The sequence below is a fragment of the Schistocerca cancellata genome, chromosome 5, assembly GCF_023864275.1.
Source record: "Schistocerca cancellata isolate TAMUIC-IGC-003103 chromosome 5, iqSchCanc2.1, whole genome shotgun sequence".
Lineage (NCBI taxonomy): Eukaryota > Metazoa > Arthropoda > Insecta > Orthoptera > Acrididae > Schistocerca > Schistocerca cancellata.
The window spans coordinates 495,361,324-495,375,161 of NC_064630.1; positions in this window are offsets into that span (position 1 = coordinate 495,361,324).

Below are 13,838 nucleotides of genomic sequence, written 5' to 3' on the forward strand. Positions count from 1 at the left end.
GATGTACATTCGTATTTATCATGATCATCTAGAAGTAATGAAAGTAACAGAGTCCTTTCATGATGTTTATGTGATTTTTCACTACAGTAGCCTCAATCATTTTTGGAAAATAGCTGTTCTTTAAGAAGAGAAAAAACTGAATCTTTATCCTAAGGTAGACAGCGGTACTTTGCAACTAGTAGAGCTGATATTTTAACAGCTTATGTCGCCACTGCGCCTTATGATTAACGATATCCATCTCTCTCTCTCTCTCTCTCTCTCTCTCTCTCTCACACACACAAACACACACACACACACGCACACGCACGCACACACACGCACGCACGCACACCGCACACTCACACACACACATCGTGACGTTGATATCTGTTCTCACACACACACACACACAAGCACACACACACCGCACACTCACACACACACATCGTGACGTTGATATCTGTTAAGAAACTTTACGTCCTATTGCAGCAATAAATTGCAATTACATCTTTACTTACTCTAGGTAACTTGTTACTTCGAATCATTTATTTCATTCGTGAAGAGTACTTTTCCCTCCATATGACATGATTCATTGTTTTCAGAAGCTTCACCACACATAGAAGAAGACAACATTGCACATATGCCATGCATGGTGAATCTATTTATAAGAATGTTGCGAATTTGGAATACTTAAAGATATTTATGTTAAATATCAAGTAGTGGAACAAGATTATTTGCAGTTCAGATAATATTAATATTTGACAAGAAGTATTGTGTTAGAGATCCTAATCCTTTCTCAGAGTTCAGCGCTTCTAGTCACATCATTTCTAAAAACGTATTCAGAATTTCTAATAAATTTCAAATTCTTAACTTTCACTTACTCAAATTAATGAATAGTACAAGTACACTATAATCCTAGTGTGTGATTATATTGACTTTATATTCCATACTCTAAATAACTAGTGAACTCTTACGTACCGAGAAAGTGCCATCCCTGATTAATGATAAACTAAAACAAGCAAGAGAATATGACTGGAAATGGTAATGGTCATGGCGTGCACAATACATGATAACCACTTATGTGTATTTTCAAACTCTGTCAAGTATCAACATTTATTTCAGTCAACAGTAACAGGACTCACACTCGTGTCGGGAAGTTTAATATTGCCGACGATAGTTTTAGGCTCAAACTATGAAAAATGTAACTTCATGGAAATATATATGAAAGTCTTTCAATAGAGGTCTATCACTGCTAATTGCCATAACTCAATTACCTCTTATCTCACTCCTTCAGAAATGGAACCAGTAATATTGTAACACTCCTTACTCCTTATTTGTATCAGGGATTTGGAACTGGACGAGAAAGACCAGGTAGGTCGTCACAGCTGCCACGAAGCTCTTCAGCAACGACAAATCCAGCGTGAAGAACCCAGCTGCGCTGTAGTGTAGTGGACTGCGTGCCAGCTGTTCCTCAAACAGCTCCAGCTCTTCCTGGCAGCCACTGCTAGCAGGCACTGGTAACATCTGAAGTTTGGTGACCAGCCGCTGTGTGCGGCTAGCTTCCTGAACGACCATCTCGCTGCTGTAGGCTAAGATCATCAAGCGAAGAACCATCAGGCCAGTCCATAGTGACAAACGAAGTAATACGTGTGTTTTCTGTGAGCCTTGCAGTGTACTATCTATATCAAACAAACAGATTACAAGGAAGTACATGTTCATTACAACACATACAAAATAACTGGAAATTTGTGACAGGTTTTGCGCACCATAGGCATTGTTTACAGATGTTGCTATTTGATGAAGAAGACAGTAATTTTTACGTATCATTTTCAGCAGCACGCAACTTTTCCGTGTAAGTATAAGTTCATGTCGAATTGACACATTCTTCAGTGGTTCATTTATAGGTGTTTCATCCTCAGGTTTTACTGTAGGTAGGTGGACATAGCTGACGAATAAACAGTTACCACGTTGCGAATTTTTATTTACTGAGCAAAAGCGTAGTGCTTCCATAATCTTGATAGTAAGGTCATCTTCTGTACGGATACCGAACACCTGCAGTAAATACTTATTAACTTGCCCAAACCACCTTCTTATGAGCAAGTTGAAGACAAGAAACTGTAACGTAATGATGTTCGTCAAAGCCTGAGTGTAAAGAACACGCATTACTCGCAAGAAATAAAATGACTCGCCTGTAAGAAAGACACTATAACCTGTTATAACAGCCAAATACATGCTCAGTGTGGCCGTTGCCCATTTGTGAGAAGATCCCAAACGAAATAACTCTGTGTGCTTGATGTGGTTCATGCACGTGGTCATCGAAAGAAGTCTTAAGCAAAATGTGTCAACATCTTGTTGCTTCAATGTACAGCTATAGAGAATAAATATCAAAGCAGCGCTTGTGGCAAATATAAGGGCGCATAGATCACAGAACAACGCTAAACGATTTGAATAATTCTTTCTGTTTGTCAGCCTTACCGTAATGTCATAAACGGCAAAGAAAAGGAGCAGCAGTGCTATAGACAAACTGTAAAATTTAGCCTTCTTACTCACTACCACTCGAGCGTTCTCACTGTTAATGTAAACTGGAGCACAGCCAAATATTTTACAGAAAAAGAGAAAAATTCGAAGTTCACCACGTAAGCCACATAGTGCGTTCATCTGTGGTGATGCCATTTTCACTAACCTGCAATCTGTGGAGTGCCAGCACATGCATAGAGAAGGTGGAACACCTCACCGATGTACTTCACCTAATGAGAGTAGACTCATTTTATCAATAGTCATTATACCGAGAAGAAAGCCGTAGGTAATCAATATGTCTCTTAAGAAACAGTTTCCTGTCATGTATGGAGAATAATGGGCTAAATACATAGCATTTATAATGTACATATTCACTTTCCCAACCGCATCAGATTATGGGCATTGACATTAAAAACTGTCGTACATTTCGGAGGAACAAAAGCATATACCGGTAGGAGCTCAAATATTAACACACGGTTTTCCAATTAAGATATTATTAGTGTAATCTTTAATTTTAAATACCAATTTATTTAAAAAATTTCGAATTAATGATTTCCAGAAAACACCAATTTGGTTTGCAATAACACTGCAAAGTTTCTCATTTAAAATGTTGAGTATTTCAATAGACTGCAGGCAGGCACTAAACAGTGTAATACATTTAACAAGACAGCAGTGTTCTCTCTTCTGTTTTCATCACTTTCGTTAAAGTACTTCATATGAGAACTGAGATAATTTAGTTCGCTGGACCAGCACTGTTCCACACCATACGCTGGCTAATGATATTAACATTAACACTCTGTTGAACATATTGTCAGCTGGACTTCAGACTTAAAATTTTACTTGTTTTCATCATCAGAGTTGTAGTGCTCATTGCTGAGTGTCGTGACCCCCATGAACCAAGCGTCTCCATTTCAAACGGTTAATAGCTGTCCTTAGAGCCTTCCAAAGAAGTTGAATGGAGAAGTTGATTTGGTCTATCCAATAACTTACTTTTTTACTGACACGAGAAAAAAGGCACCTGGAGACGAACTTCTCGTTAATGGACACATTTGTTCTTCTCTCGGTCCACTTTATACCCTGCATCGTGGGCCACCACCAAAGCTCAAAAGCATCAATGCGCTCCGTATCTACGGCCGTGTTTCGTAGCCACTAAGACGACGGGAAACACGAGTGTATCAATAAGCCGATCAGTATGCTGTTTATTATCGCCCTGCTCTGCCAGATCTTTCTGAGCTTCAAATGGTTCAAATGGCTCTGAGCACTATGGGACTCAACTGCTGTGGTCATAAGTCCCCTAGAACTTAGAACTACTTAAACCTAACTAACCTAAGGACAGCACATAACACCCAGCCATCACGAGGCAGAGAAAATCCCTGACCCCGCCGGGAATCGAACCCGGGAACCCGGGCGTGGGAAGCGAGAACGCTACCGCACGACCACGAGATGCGGGCTTTCTGAGCTTCCTCATAGCCACGCGCCCTAGCGTGATCCGACTTCTTATCTCATCTTCACAGCTCCGTGTGTCGCAGTTAGTTGACTGAAGGTAGATGAACAAATACATTATTTCCAATTCCTTTTATCGATCTGTGAGTTGGATATGTGCTCTTCTATCAATTATCAAGAGTCTGGACTTACTGAGATTGTTATCTAACCCATACGTTTCTTAGTAGCTCAGCAAGCTCAACTTAGCTGTTGGCTAACAGCACAGTGTCACAGCAAACGGGGGTTGTTAATAATTTTCCCACCAATTGAAATGACTTTAGTCCACCCATCAAGGACATTACTAAAGATGTGTTCTGCAAAGCTGTCGCACAATTGGTGGGAAAGGAAGCAACACTTTCTGAACACGCAGAAATGTATGAAGGAGTCAGACGTGCCAGCACTTGCCTTCATAGCTGCGAGGCGGTTATCGTGGAGACCTGCGACCAACGCTATCAAGAGTGTTGGGATACCGAACTCTGCAAGCACCTGCCACAACATTCACCAGATAACACAGCCAAAGGTTGTCTTATAGTCAAGGAAGCAAGATGAGATCAGGAACACAGATCTCTCACGACTTCCCAACTTTTTCTCGTATGTTGAAGATCTGTTCATTAGTTCCTTTCCATCAAATAAAACCTGCTTGTTTCGATGGATATGTAAGACTGAATGTACGGCTTCAAACGCTGGTTTAAGATGAAGAGCAAAATTGTACTTACATGTGATTGACAGCTTTTGCTCAGTAGATGGTGCAGTTCCTGATTGCCCCTTTCTTGTTTAGGAGCAGAGACGTTGAACAGTCTTCCGGCTACACCCAAATTTCAAGTGGTTCAAATGGCTCTGAGCACTATGGGGCTTAACATCTGAGGTCATCAGTCCCCTAGAACTTAGAACTACTTAAACCTAACTAACCTAAGGACATCACACACATCCGTACCCAAGGCAGGATTCGAACCTGTGACCGTAGCGGTTGCGCGGTTGTAGACTGAAGCGCCTAGAAGCGCTTGGCGACTCCGGCCGTCACACCCAGGTTTCCCACATTATCTTACACAAAGAAAGAAGCACAACCTCTTTTTGCCCCATTTCCTTGAGTGTCTCCTAAGACATACCGCCTAGACGAAAAGAGTTTTACTTCTTCAGATGTTGAACTGAGTACTCTATTTTCTTGAGCAAGATTCTAGGTTCCAGTGCAAGTTGTTCAACTGCTTGATTGTCCAAACCGTTGTTGAATCCAGACTACAACTTTTCACAGTTGTGTTTCCACCTCGCAACAATGTCTTCCTGGTCTCTGACAAGATAGCCATTCTCATCATCTACCACCCAAGCACGAATACCAAATTCACCTACGATGCTATTGCGTTTCTTGAATAGATCACGTATTCGGCTGTGATTATGATGTTGTTCTATCTCATTACTGGTATCGTCAATCAAATGTGATATGTACTTCCTACAGTTCCTTGAATTTCTCAGCACATGTTCTTATATCTGTCTTGATCCCGAGTAGTGTGGATACGAATTTTCTTCAGATTGCTTCTCTCTTCAATTAGTTGTGTTGTGCATTGTGATATCCCAGTATGTTCTGCACTTTGCTGTCGTGCGGACGTCGAAAGCGACAGGGAAACAATGTCCTCCATTCGGGCCCATGTCCATGATACTCGCGGTACCTTAAAGATTGATGATGTGGAGATTTGATTTTACAAGTTCACCATATTTCAGTAGAGCTTCTTAGTGTATCATTCCTAGCTGTCTCTCTCCACTTAGCTTCCTAGATTTGAGCTAAATCCGCATTTCGTGGATAAGTGCATTGGTCACTTGCACAGTCAGGACTTCAGTCAAAGACCGAAGTCTTCTAACGTCTCTGCCCCATCCAGCAGGCAATCTGGTTCCTAATTCTGTCACCAGGTGATGTTAGAACAGAGAGTTAAGGCGGTCACCTTGTTACTGGCACAGAAATCCAGTAAGTACCTGCTCAGTTCAGTTTTCTCATCTAGACTATACTGTGTAACCACAGATTTTAAGTTTTTGTCTTGGGTAGTATCTCCAATTTTAGCTTTGAAATTATTGAGTGCCCTCTTTGAGCGATCTTATTACTGACTTGTTCCAATTGCTTATAAAACTTCTGTATTTCCTCATTCGACGCTCCAGCGGTAGGAGCCTAGTAGGGGCCTAGATCTAAATGGTGTTAAGTTTACTTTGAGAAGAATACAGTTAGAGAAAGAAGTCTGTCAATAACGGATTCGTAACCTATATCACAGCTATTCAGATTCCGAGGATTGACTGTCGCAATACAATTCTTATTTTGGTCACTTCTCCCTGAAAATCACATGGCGTTCCCTCCTTCGGTCAAGAAAAGACTACTTCCTTTCCATTCAGTGTCACTAAACCAGATAATATTCACCTCATAGCCACTCATTTCTCATTTTGCTACGGCAAGTTATCCTGTCTCAAGCAGTCCGCGCACAATCTATGTGGCAGTCTGGTTTTATCTGACCTCGTTACAATTATGCACCTAGCCAATAGGGTAATTATTTAATATTCAAGTTACTGCACTATTCCTAACAGATAACGTATGTCATAAGGTTCACGATATTTACGTAGGACATGACAAACAAAAGAGGACTAAAACACACTGCTCATTGCCGTTATTGAGGCAAGGCTTACAGATTTATAAGAAAAAAGTAAAATTATGATTAAATGTGCAATGAAACGGGCAGCTGAGGTGCGAACATTAACTCAAGGTGCCTTCGTAGGTCTGAGTGATACGTTACATGATTCCACACTCTATCAAATGTTGAACATTGTACTATTTTGAGTAACCATTAACATTGTAATTTCACTGGTCTGTTACATAGTTGCTATGTAGTCTTTACTCTAAAGGAAAATGTCTGTTTTCTTTACTGAGCTAGGAGAATGGACACTCGTAGAGACAGTTGAAGCCAAATACAACATTTTCTCTTGTGCGAAACAGCTCAGGCGAGTCGGCATCGTGCAGGGTGGCGGGTGGTCACTTAGAAACACAGGGTTCTTTCCCTAAAGCGTCTCAAAGGACGCGAAATTATAAGAAAGCAACAGGTTGCCTGTGACGTTTTGCCCGTTCTTGTCGGTCGGCAGGGCAGAGCATGCTCTTTGGAGTACAGCAAGTTCCTTTGAGCCCCTGAAGTGTTCGCATGTGTGACGAACTTGCTCTCCCTTTTTGGGCACTGAAGTACGCGATTCCGCCATGTTGTACTTCCACAGACTGAGAACCTTTTGTATTATGAGAGCTCCAGCAGCCGGCCCCCTGGTTTTTGGTTTTCCCAATGAGCGGTGAGACAAAAATCAGTGGGAAAGCCTTCAGACAACTAAGATATACACAGTGGGCTCTGTTGAAGAATTTTAGCAGTTTCCTCCCAGCGATTTGTGCTGGAAAGAGAAATCTTGGGGTGTCAGGCTGATAGTTGTGACAGACTCTTCCCTCTACGACGAGGTGTTCTGAAGCGAGAGTATATGGTTGTAAAGAGGATGGAGAGTGGTGTATCGATCCGGGAGCTCCGAGTTTCGATCGCTAAGATGCTGGTCTGTAGCCTTGGACTGGTTTACTGTTTGAGTAAGTGTCGCAATTTCACACCAGTGCAGTCTTTTTATCTCTCGCAACTTGAATTGCATTTGTATTAACTCGGATTTGTGTTAATTCAGATTTAGTATTCAATAGTTCCCTGTATTGAATTTTTCAGCTGAACACACCTACTGGGACACTACCTGCACATCCGCCAGCAGTGTACCTTGTTATCAGATTCAACTGCTCTTAAATAATGGGGTATCACCCATACTAATGTGATTGTTATCAAAATAATCACAATCAATTGACTGGTTTGATAAATCGGTCTTCTTTGTGAAGAATTTTGGTTAATAATTAGCTTAAGGTGTTGTACACCTAAGTTCATGACTCCATAAACATTTAGTGGATAATAAAGATTCCACGATTTTTAGTTTCAAGGTAGCTTTTTCTTATTTTACCATTCTTGCTGCAAATTTTACTTTTTATAAGTATCATTGACTTCAGATTGTATTGTATATTCCACGCGATCAAAATAAACTATATTTATTACAATTAATTCATTTAACTTATTTCACTCAACTTGATGACTCTTAAGAGGTGGCCCTTCATTAGTGAAAATTTTATAAATAGGTTCTGTCACATTTTTTTATTTTAATCTGTGCTTTCTTTGCGCCAGCGATCACTTGCAATGACGTTACCCTCTCCGAGTTCAGTTTGAGGACTTATTAGAGGCAAAACTTGAGTGTTGTATCCTAGGTGAATGATTATTCAACGAGATGAGACTTTTTTTCTTTTTTTTTTAAGGTGAGAATTCGAAGGGAGAGTTTTCCTTTCCTTCTGACTTCGTGAGAGTGGCAGTCAGATTACACGATTGCTCACGAACCCCAGAATGTCTCATATCAAAATAAAATCAATATAAAAAGGACAGATCAAGGAGAGAAAGTAACATTTCAATATACGCATACGTATCTGCTGTATGAATTACGCCGACATAGAGCACATCGTCACTCTCTGCCAGTTGGTGGTATATGAAATCGTTAAAAACCGTTATTTCATTTCTAGATCTTACTTCCCCTCAAGTTACTACTGAATACTCTATCATCAGTAATGTCCTCCAAAAAAGAAACCTATCGGCCTCCTATCTATAATGTACAAAATATTCATAAATATTTTCAAGTGGATAGAAAAAGAATCGACTTTAATCAGTGAGAGGAACAAGCTGGTTTTACAAGTGGATGTGGCGCTATGTTCTACTGGCATTTCGCGAACGAATAGTGGAACTGAGCAGTCACAATGAATTTTAACTTCCTCTGCGGCTGACAGAATTGCGTGTGATTTTGTCACAGTTTCAACAAACTCTTCCCTTTAGTGAAAAAATCACTGACTCAATCTATAGGCTGGCGCAGGAAATGTTGAGAGGTCTCATATTTACGTCATGGTCATAACATTAAAGGGATGTAGGTATGTTTGAACTCCGGTCCCACACGCAGTGATTACTGGACGGTTCGATGGGGCCCACCTCAAATCAGTTGTTTGAAATGGCCTTACAAGGGACGATTGGCTGCTCAAGAGAGAGCCAAGTTAGCGCTGTTATACGCAGAAACAAAGAGTGTGATTATTTCACAGAGAAATTTCCATCAGCATATTAATAAAAATCGGGCTCCCGCTAAACACACAATATGTGGCTAGCATCAGCTATTGGAAAATAGCGGGATATTGAAATCAAAGTGGCTAAATGACTTTCACATTCTATCACCTGAAAACGTGGAAGCTATGCTGGAGAATACTACACCGCTCTATTCAGCACGTTCGTCATTCAGACCTGCATTTATTCCTGTACAAAACGACAGTGCTCTACACTTTCTCTACTAGCAGAAAGAACACCGACGTAATTCGTTTGCTTGGGTAATGCACAAGGAAGGAGAAGGATTTCTTCACAACGTCTGGTTCTCTGACAAGGCTTATGTCCATGTTAATGGCGTGTCAGTAAATAAAATGTCATGTTTTAGGCTACTGAACGCCCAGTTACCTTTCATGAAGGTAAGTTATGGCTTAAGTGTGTTTCTTTTAACTGCCATATCAAGCCACGAATTAACTGGACCATTGGTTTTCGATAGAACAGTAAATTCCTGAACTTTGTTCCACTAGACTTCCAACGCACACGCAGCTGTTTATGCAAGATGGAGCCCGCTCACATACAGCCCATATTGTTCTCGACTTTGTGCATGAAGCGTCTGGAGAAAAAATGGTTTCTCGCCGCTTCTCTAAGTGTCTTCATGTGGTCAAATTTAGCAAGCCGACAGCTCCAACATCAACCATTGCGATTATTTTCCTTGAGGTTATTTAAAAGATGAAATCTTCCGTCAGCATCTTCGAGACCTAGTGGAACTCAGAGCTCGCGTCATGGAAGCGCACAACACAAAACATGTAGAACTGAGCCGGCGAACAGAGAGGAATATAAGTGTTCGTCTTGGACAACCAAGGTAGCCACATTGAAAAGGTTCTCCATTGATATCAATTCTCCATGAGTTTATAATTCCATATTTTTGTGGTCTGTGATGTTATGTGTCACAGTAATAAAACAAACTTTACTATAAATAGATCAACATCTCTTGAACCACCCAGTACGTTAGTCCATACATCTCACACATTTATTATAGTACGACGAAAACACATACATCCAAACAACATATTTGGATAAATGTGGGCAATCACAAGCTTGTATAGTCTTACATCTCCAGATCTAGTCCCCCACTCACGACAACCTTTGCGAGGTGAATGACTATTACCATTCCTTTGTATGAACAAGGAGGATAGTCAGCAACGATTTGGTGGATTGAGTGTAAGGAGGCGCCACAATCACAACTCGCAGAACTAGCGCCACCCCATTCTTGTTTTAAATAACCACAGTTGCCTTGTTCTTCTCGTATCCGGTTCACGATCCTCCAAGGACTTCTGGGGAGATCAGATCCTTGTATCCACACGGAATGGTTTTCGAAAAGATGCTTGTTGACTACAGATGACTGCTCCCACTGGATTTTCCGTGAGTGGTTGACACTGCAAGAAATCCCAGTAAGCTTGTTTGCTATACGTTACGGCAGTTTCCTCGATTTCAAGTGTTGCTGTTCTTAAGTAATATCTCGGACGAATGGATAGCTGTGGGTTCTTCCGGATGTTGATGAGACATTCAGGAGATGCTCCGACGTTCTTATAGCTGGATGTAGGACGTTTCTGAGAACAGTAACTGACTTCCTCATAATACGAGGGCTATTCGCAAATAAGGTCTGATCTTACGTGAAATGGAAACCACAGGAAAAACCAAAAACGTTTCATTAGCAAAAATTTGCCTTACCTTCCTACTACGTCTGTTCGACTTCGAAAATTTGTCATATCGTTCTACCAAATTTCCAATAACGTCGTAATAGAAGGCAGCCATCATCGCCTCCCTCCACTTCTGTGGAGCAAAAGGATTGATTTGACGTCAGTGGAAGAAGTGGCCACAGCAATGCAGGAGGAGTTGAGTGGTGGTGTGCAGACTGTTAGTGCACAGAGAATAGCCCGAACATTGGACATACCCATGAACATGGTGCGTGTAATCCAGCGAAACATCCTTCTTTGCTAGCCATTCTAAATTACTCATGCGCACATGTTGCTTCCTGTTGACCTGCCAGCAACAGAGACCTTTTCATTAGAATTTCTTGCTCACATGGAACTGGACAATGATTGGCTGTGGAACATTTTGTGGACAGACGAAGCCCACTTCTATCTGACAGGATATGTCAATACACAGAATTATCGAATATGAGCGACGGAAAATCCATACGCAATTTCAAACAGTACCACTTCATCCTGAAAAGGTCCCTCTGTGGTGCGGGTTTACGGCATCATTTATCATAGGGCCATATTTTTTTGAAGAGACAGGTGCTTCCGGTCCTGTTACCTGTACCATCACTGGCAAGCGATATAAGTGTCTTTTGCGCAACCACATCATTCCACCTCTCCAGCAGCGTGGATGTATGGATGGGATCATTTTTATGCAAGATATCGTACCTCCGCACATTGCAAAACCAGTTAAGCAGCTGCTGAAGCGCCATTTCGAAAATGTTAGAATTATCAGCTGCCATTTCCCTACAGCCTGGCCGTCCCGATCACCTGATCTTAATCCATGTGAATTCTGGGTGTGGGTATCTGAAAGATGTGTTCAGTGTTCCGATGGGAAACTTAGCTGCATTGAAGGCACGCGTTGCGCAACATATTCTGAAAGTGACCCCAGAAACACTTAGATTAGTTGTGGAACACGCTGCTTCTCGATTTCAACTTGTTGCAGAAAACAGTGGACAGCAAACTGAACATGTTTTGCGTCAGTCACACGGAAATTAACAATTCGATTTGATTTTGAATAATGCTATTTATGCGGTTTTTGGACTGAGGTCAATCAAAAACCGATGTGATTGCTGCTTTCATGCGGTTTTTGGCCTCAGGACAATTAAAAAACGATGTGAGTGCTACTTTTCATACTGATTTTGGCCTCAGAACAGTTAAAAATGTGTATTTCCCATCCGATGTGATACAACTTTGCGTGGTGGATGGGCTTACTAACTAACATTATCACACCTGTACACCAATGCACACTGAGTAGTCCAGTTTATTTAAAGTCAAACGTACACCGTAGTTATTGTTGCATGATTCATTTGTCATTTCCAGTCGACTACTGTTAAATTACGATGCTTACAGCGCTATCTATTGCTACATTTTGTAGCTATTTATTTTTCATCTGCCATGCGTTTTCCCCCTTATCCGATAATATTACGTTGCAATTTGACTTCATTCTGACCACTGGTGTTATTTCTACAGTGGTTTGAAAGTTTAACTTTACTTATAATCACCCTCTATATAAGACGCCACAGTGTGTAGGCTACATTTACAAGTATCAAAAATATGAAAAGGTTTAGAGGAAATCGATTAAATAGAAAACACGCTAGGGCTTTGTTAAATTGTAGTTATATCCGATATTTATCGACAAATATGTGATGGCAGGAGGTTCTTGTGCTACTGGGAAGTGCAAAAACTTCACACAGCTGGTGCGAGTGTGGATATGTATTTTTTTATATAACCAATAAATGATAGAAATGTTATGCTTCTGTGTGTTGTCCTTAGCGTAAGTTAGTTTAAGTTAGATTAAGTAGTGTGTGAAGCCTAGGGACTGATGACCTCAGCAGTTTGGTCCCATAGAACTTACCACAAATTTCCAAATTTCTCCATTTAAATATGCCGTTGTTATTCTTCACAGCGGTCGGAAACGGTACGAATGATCTGACCTATATTATTGCTTACACACTCAGAGTGGATGTTATAAATTCCAGGGACCCTGAGTTTGAGATTGTCCTTAACAGAGCGCATCATCTCCTTAATTTTCTTAGGACGACGAAAAATCGGTCTTCTACCCTGCAATCGGTAGTTCATCCTGTGAGTGCGCAGTATTTTCACGTTTCCTTTTGTTGGAGAACAGTGCCTTTATATTGCATGCACCATAGCCATTCTTTCGGAATATGTACTTCAGATGGTTAATTTTGGACTTCAAATGGTCCTCGTCAGAAGCAGTTTTTGGTCTATATACCAACGTATTGAAAACGGCTCTCTTCTGAACAGGATGATGGAAACTCTGTGCTTTAATATATAAATCGTTATGCGGCGGCTTGCGGCACACAGCGTGGCCGAAACGCCCGTCCGCCTGTCGTTGTACTAAAACGTCTAAGAAAGGCAACCTTCCTTCCTTCTCCATCTCGACAGTGATCTGGATGTTGGGATGTATGCGTTCATGTGCTCCAAGAGATTCTGCGCCGTGTGGCCAGATCATAAATGTATCGTCAACAGTACTGTTTCATAGGAGGAGTGAAAATGCTAAGAATTGATGTGGTTTCATACCTAGTGACTATGAAAAAATGTGTAAATTTTACACATACCATGAATGAGGCCATTTTAGAGTTTGTAAGAAAGGTAATAGACAACTGTTACTTCCTGGGCATCAGGCATAGTGTTGAAAGAGATTCACTATTGTCAATTATGTAAGAAGATGAAGCCAAACAATCGTGGCAGAAAGAGTCCATTGCATTCAATAGTACCGGACAAACGCCTAGCCGTCGTTTGTGGAAATGTTTGTGAGCCAGTGCCTAGGGCCAGAGGTGGCAGTAAGCATATAATTTCTTTCTTTGATGTTTTCACGAAATATGTGAAGGCTTATCTGTTAAAGACAGCAACCTGCACAACCATTTTAATATGATTACTTGACGATTTCAGTCCGCTTGTGGGCAAGCTACGTGCAGTA